The sequence below is a fragment of the Phodopus roborovskii genome, unplaced genomic scaffold, assembly GCF_943737965.1.
Source record: "Phodopus roborovskii unplaced genomic scaffold, PHOROB, whole genome shotgun sequence".
Taxonomy (NCBI): domain Eukaryota; kingdom Metazoa; phylum Chordata; class Mammalia; order Rodentia; family Cricetidae; genus Phodopus; species Phodopus roborovskii.
The window spans coordinates 25918-32003 of NW_026125533.1; the positions used below are offsets into that span (position 1 = coordinate 25918).

At 50.6% G+C, this 6086-nt stretch overlaps 1 pseudogene; it reads left to right on the top strand.

Moving 5' to 3' along the window:
* Positions 1-629: 629 nt before the first annotated feature.
* On the top strand, positions 630-4897 carry LOC127216134 (uncharacterized; annotated as a pseudogene).
* Positions 4898-6086: the final 1189 nt, after the last annotated feature.

A 6086-nucleotide genomic window follows, 5' to 3' on the forward strand; every position in this document is an offset into this window, starting at 1 on the left:
GACCACTTCTCGTGAGTGATTTGGGGGGAGGCGCCTTTCTGAGTCGGGACATGAGGGTCCACGCGCGTTCTGCGGGTCTTTCATTTGGTGCATTGGCCGGGAAACCGCGAACAACCCTCTCACCTGAGAAACAACTTGGAGGTACGGGGGATCCCCTCTGATGTGTGTGTATGTTTGTATGTAATGTGTATTGGCTGGTGTCTCTGTTCTGAATATGTGTTTTCTGGAACATGTTCTTGGTTTTCATTTACAGCTGCCTTCTTGGGCCATAAGGACCAATGGACTGTGATCAGCAGATGTGCTCCGACGGTCACAAAGCTGTGGCCCTGGAGGAATCTCCAGGGGGGTATAGGAAGTCTGGGGACACCCAGTTGTTGGCTTCCGTTTGCCGGCCGATAGGGCCAAACTCTGTTGTTGAAGTGGAAACTTGCTCCGTGACCGGCCTGGGCCACATGTATCTGAATCTGCTGCCTCCGGGGGAACACCCCAGGTGGTGAGGAGGCTCTCGGCTTCTGGCTTTGGCTGGTCAATAGAACCAAGTTCTGTATTCCATGGCCACTCGAGTCTTGGATCTGTTAGTTGCTGTCTCATGTGTTCTTGTCCTGCGTGTCTTCGTCTATAGCTTCATCATGGGGCAGATGGTAGTGACCCCTCTTACTTTTACTCTTGATCACTGGCCGGGTCACCTGTGTCCAGATCTGTTAATTGCTGTTTTGTGCGCTTTTGTTCTGGGTGTCTTTGTCTATCATTTTATCATGAGACAGACGGTAACAACCCCCCCTTAGTTTAACTCTTAACCACAGGACTGAAGTTAAATCTCGGGCCCGTAATTTGTCAGTCGAGGTTCAGAAGAACCCTGGCAGACTGTGTTACCACTGAGTGGCCGGCAATGGATGTTGGATGGCCCCCAGAGGGAACTTTTAATTCTGAGATTATCCAAGCTGTTAAAACAACTGTCTTTCAGACTGGATCTACCTCTCATCCTGATCAAGAGCCCTATATCCTTACATGGAAGGATCTGGTAGACAACCCTCCCCCGTGGGTTAAGCCATGGCTGAGCAAGCCAAGAGAGCCAGGCTCCCGAGTTCTGGCCCTCAGAAGAGGAAAAAAACATCTGCCTGGGGAACCCGAACCCTTTCCTCAAATCTACCCTGAGATTGAGAAGCCCCGGCCTGGCCGGAATCCAAGCCCGTTCCCCCACCCCTTATCCGATACAGGCTGCTGCAGGGGAACCTTCCGCACCCCCCAAAGCTCGGGCCCCAGCGGCAGGGGGACCTGCTACTGGGACCCAAAGTCGGAGAGGAGCCACATCAGAGCGAATGGATGGGGTTGTGACCCTGCCGCTATGCACGTTCGGTCCCCCAGTGCCGGGTGATCAGTTGCAGCCCCTGTAGTACTGGTCCTTTTCCTCCTCAGATCTTTACAATTGGAAAACTAACTACCCCCCTTTTTCAGAGGATCCCCAATGCCTTATGGGGTGGTGGGATTCCCATATGTTTTCTCACCAGCCTACTTGGGATGATTGCCAACAGCTGTTGCAGACTCTCTTCACAACCAAGGAGTGGGAGAGAATACCGTTAGAGGCTAGAAAAATGTTCCCTTTGACCCTACCTCAGAAGCCCAGAGAGCTTCGGTGACTCTGGCCTTTATAGGGCAATCAGCTCTGGATATTAGAAAGAAACTCCAGAGGCTGGAAGGGTTACAAGAAGCTGAGTTGCATGACTTAGTGAGAGAGGCAGAGAAAGTATACTTTAAAAGGGAGACAGAGGAAGATTAGGAAAGACAGGAAAAAGAAGAGAGGAAACAGGAAAGAAATTTGACTAAAATCTTGTCCACAGTGGTTGAAAGAAGAAATGATAGAGAAGGGAAAATGAAATTAGAAAATTTAGAGCAGGCCCTAGACAGTCTGGAAGCCTGGGCAACAGGACCCCACTAGACCAGGACCAGTGTGCATATTGTGAAGAAGGGGACATTGGGCAAAGGACTGCCCCAAGAAGAGAAAGCGGGATCGAAGGTGCTAGCCTTGGGGGAAGATGAAGATTAGGGAAGACGGGGTTGGACCCCCTCTCCGAGCCCAGGGTAACCTTTGAAAGTGGAGGGAGACCAGTTGACTTTTTAGTGGATACTGGGGCGGAGAATTCTGTGCTGGTACAGCTGTTAGGAAAATTAAAAGACAAAAATTCCTGGGTAATGGGTGCCACAGAACAATGGCAGTATTCATGGACTACCGGAAGAACAGTGGACCTTGGCGTGGGCCGGGTATCCACTCGATCCTGGTTATCCCAGAATGCCCTTACCCTCTGTTGGGAAGAGATATTCTGTCAAAAGTGGGAGTCCAGATTCATTTTGACTCTGAACAGCCATCAGTTACCAATAATCAATCGCAGGTCCTTACTGTTAGGCTAGAAGATGAGTATAGACTCCACGAGGAGCTGGGGCTTGACCTCGACTGTTCAGATGGAGCTGGAACCTCCAATATGGACTGATGATTGGCCCATATTCCCTTAGCTTGGGCTGAAATATCTGGAATGGATCTGGTGAAGCAAGTGCCTGCACAGGTTATTCAGCTGAAAGTTAATGCTACCCTGGTGTCAGTTAAACAGTACCCCATGAGTAGAGAGGCCCTGGAAGGAATTCGACCCCACATCCAGAGGTGGATCCAGCAAGGTGTCCTGGTTCCTATTCAATCTCCTGGAACACTCCCTTGCTGCCAGTTAAAAATCCTGGGACCAATGATTATCGGCCAGTATTGAGAGAGGTCAATAAAAGGACACAAGACATACATCCAACTGTCCCAAACCCTTATTACCTCCTGAGTGCCCTCCTACCTGAGCGGAGCTGGTATACCGTATTAGACCTAAAAGATGCTTTCTTCTGCCTGAGGTTACATCTTACTAACCAACCGCTTTTTGCCTTCGAATGGAGGGACCCCGACACGGGCAGAACCAGACAGCTCACTTGGACCCCACTGCCACAGGGTTTAAAAACTACCCGACCATCTTTGATGAGGCCCTTCATAAAGATCTGGCCAGCTTCAGGACCCAACACCCCAGGTGACCCTGCTCCAGTACGTGGATGACCTGCTTCTAGCAGGAGCCACCCAGCAGGACTGCATGGAAGGAGCAAAAGCACTGCTGCTGGAACTGTCAGACCTGGGCTATCGAGCCTCTGCCAAAAAGGCCCAGATCTGCAGGAGAGAGGTAAAGTACCTGGGGTACAGTCTACGGGACGGGCAACCAAGGCTGACGGAGGCTCGGAAGAAAACCGTAGTCCAGATACCAACCCCAACCACGGCCAGGCAAGTGAGAGAGTTTCTGGGGACAGCTGGGTTTTGCAGGCTATGGATCCTGGGGTTCGCGACCTTAGCAGCCCCTCTCTACCCACTGACTAAGGAAAAAGAAAAATCCTCATGGGCCTCAGAGCATCAGGAGGCATTTGATGCCATTAAGAAGGCCCTGCTGAGTGCACCTGCACTATCTCTCCCTGATGTAACTAACCCTTTTACCCTTTATGCGGATGACTGTAAGGGGGTAGCCCAGGGAGTTTTAACTCCAATCCCTGGGGCCAGGAAACAGACCAATGGCTTATCTGTCAAGGAAGCTCGATCCCTGTAGCCAGTGGGTGGTCTGGCTGCCTAAAAGCTATCCCAGCTGTGGTGGTACTGGTCAAAGACGCTGACAAGTTGACTTTGGGGCAGAAAGCTAATGGCTCTCCATGCCCTGGCATGTCTGGCAGCCCCCAGACCGATGGATGACCAACGCTCGCATGACTCACTACCAAAACCAGCTTCTCACAGAGAGGATTACGTTCGCTCCACCAGCCACCCTCAACCCTGCCACTCTACTGCCTGAGGAGACTGATGAACTGGTGATTCATGACTGCCATCAACTGCTGGTTGAAGAGACTGGAGTTCACAAAGATCTTACGGACATCCCACTGGCCGGGGGAGGCATTGACCTGGTTCACCAATGGGAGCAGTTACGTGGTAGAAGGTAAAAGAATGGCTGGGGCAGCGGTGGTGGATGGAGCCCACGTTGTTTGGGCCAGCAGCCTGCCAGAAGGAACCTCAGCACAAAAGGCCGAGCTTATTGCCCTCACACGGGCCTTGCAGCTAGCCAAAGGGAAATCCATAAATATTTACACAGACAGCAGGTACGCTTTTGCAACTGCACATGTGCACAAGGCTGCTTTCTTCAGCAGGGAAGGAAGTCAAAAGCAAGGAAGAAATTCTAAGCTTGCTAGAGGCCTTACGTTTGCCAAAAAGACTGGCCATTATAAATTGCCTTGGACACCAAAGGGCCAAAGATTTCATCTCAAAAGGGAATCAGATGGCTGACCAGGTAGCCAAGCAGGCAGCCCAGGGTATCAACCTGCTGCCTGTAGTAGAGAGGTCCAAAATCCCAGAACTCAGATGACAGTATACTCTGGAAGACTGGCAGGAAATAAAGGAATTAGATGGATTCACTGAGACCCCAGAGGGGACTTGCCATACCTCAGATGGAAAGGAGATTTTACCTTACTCAGATGGGTTAGAGTACGTCCAGCAGATACATCGTCTAACCCACCTAGGAGCTAAACATCTGCAGAGACTGGTTAGAATGTCCCCTTATCATGTTTTGGGACTATTAGGGGTGGCCGACTCAATAGTAAAACATTGTGTGCCTTGTCAGCTGGTTAATGCTAACCCTGCAAGAATGCCTCCTGGGAAGAGACTGAGGAAAAGCCATCCAGGCGCTCACTGGGAAATGGACTTCACGGAGGTAAAACCTGCCAAATATGGTAACAAGTACTTATTAGTTTTTATAGACACCTTTTCAGGATGGGTAGAGACTTACCCTACCAAGAAGGAGACCTCAACCATGGTGGCTAAGAAAATACTGGAAGAAATCTTCCCTAGATTTGGAATACCTAAGGTACTAGGATCAGACAATGGTTCAGCTTTTTGTTGCCCAGGTAAGTCAGGGACTGGCCAAGACGTTGGGGGTTGATTGGAAATCACATTGTGCATACAGACCCCAAAGCTCAGGACAGGTAGAAAAGATGAATAGAACCATTGAAGAGACCCTCACTAAATTGACGGCAGAGACTGGCATTAATGACTGGATAGCTCTCCTACCCTTTGTGCTTTTCAGGGTTAGAAACACCCCTGGACGGTTTGGGCTGACCACCTATGAATTGCTCTAAGGCAGGCCCCCTCCACTTGTGGAAATTGTCTCTGCACATAGTGCTGATGCGATGTCCTCCCAGCCCCTGTTCGCTAGGCTAAAGGTGCTCGAACGGGTGAGACAGCGAGCATGGAAGCAGCTCCGGGAAGCTTACTCGGCAGAAGGAGACCTGCAAGTCCCACATCGCTTCCAGGTCAGAGATTCAGTATACGTAAGATGTCACCGCGCAGGAAACCTTGAGACTCGGTGGAAAGGCCCATATCTTATGCTCCTGACCATGTCAATGGCAGTGAAGGTCCAAGGAATCCCCTCCTGGATCCATACCTCCCATGTCAAACCAGCACCACCACCCGATCCCGAATGGAGAATCGAAAAAACTGAGAATCCAGTTAAGCTCAAGCTTTATGGGCCCGCTTCTTCAACCAGGTGACTCCATTCAGTTTACGGAGGCAGGTCGATCCAACAGAAGAGAGAACCACTAACCACACAGACTCTTATTCTTCCCTTGGGAGCAGGAATTGCTGCAGGGGTAGGTACAGCTCTCATACAACAGCAGCAGGCCTACTCCAGCCTGCGAACAAGTCTAGACTCAAACTTGAAGCGGGTTCCATCCCCCATCTGCAGGACTTATTGAGCTCCCAGGCAGAAGCCGCCCCCCAGAACCGTGGAGGGGGGTTAGATCTGTTATTTTTTTACAGCAGGGAGGCCTCTGTGCTGCCCTTTCGTCTGAGGGGTGGTTCAACAAGTCCCCTTGGATGACCACCCCACTTCCTGCCCTGATGGGACCCTCAATGATTTTGCTCTTGCTGCTTACTAATGGACCTTGTATGATTAATAGAATCGTTACTTTTGTTTGGGAGCAATTGAGTGAGGTCCAGATTATAGTACCTAGACAACAGTACAAGAGCCTTCTGGGCAAAG